We start from the raw sequence: 847 nt of genomic DNA on the forward strand, positions 1-847 counted from the left end.
CACACGGAAATGGAAACACATACCCTGCTCATGGATTGGCAGGATTAACATCATCAAAATGTCAATACTCCCCAAGGCATTATACAGATTTAATGCCATCCCTCTAAAGATACCCATGACATTCTTCAAAGAAGTGGATCAGACACTTTTGAAATTCATTTGGAACAATAAACACCCTCGAATAGCTAAAGCAATCATTGGGAAAAAGAATATGGGAGGAATTACTTTTCCCAACTTTAAACTGTACTACAAAGCAACAGTTATCAAAACAGCATGGTATTGGAATAAGGATAGGTCCTCAGATCAGTGGAATAGGCTTGAATACTCAGAAAATGTTCCCCAGAGATACAACCATCTAATTTTTGATAAAGGAGCAGGAAATCCTAAATGGAGCAGGGAAAGCCTCTTCAACAAGTGGTGTTGGCACAATTGGATAGCCACTTGCAAAAATTTAAACTTAGACCCCCAGCTAACATCATGTACAAAGGTAAAATCCAAATGGATTAAAGACCTCGATATCAGCCCCAAAACCATAAGATATATAGAACAGCACATAGGCAAAACACTACAGGACATTACAGGCATCTTCAAGGAGGAAACTGCACTCTCCAAGCAAGTGAAAGCAGAGATTAACAGATGGGAATATATTAAGCTGAGAAGCTTCTGCACCTCAAAGGAAATAGCGCCCAGGATACAAGAGCCACCCACTGAGTGGGAGAAACTATTCACCCAATACCCATCAGATAAGGGGCTAATCTCCAAAATATACAAGGCACTGACAGAACTTTACAAGAAAAAAACATCTAACCCCATCAAAAAATGGGGAGAAGAAATGAACAGACACTTT

The sequence above is a fragment of the Suncus etruscus genome, chromosome 8 (genome assembly GCF_024139225.1).
Source record: "Suncus etruscus isolate mSunEtr1 chromosome 8, mSunEtr1.pri.cur, whole genome shotgun sequence".
Taxonomy (NCBI): domain Eukaryota; kingdom Metazoa; phylum Chordata; class Mammalia; order Eulipotyphla; family Soricidae; genus Suncus; species Suncus etruscus.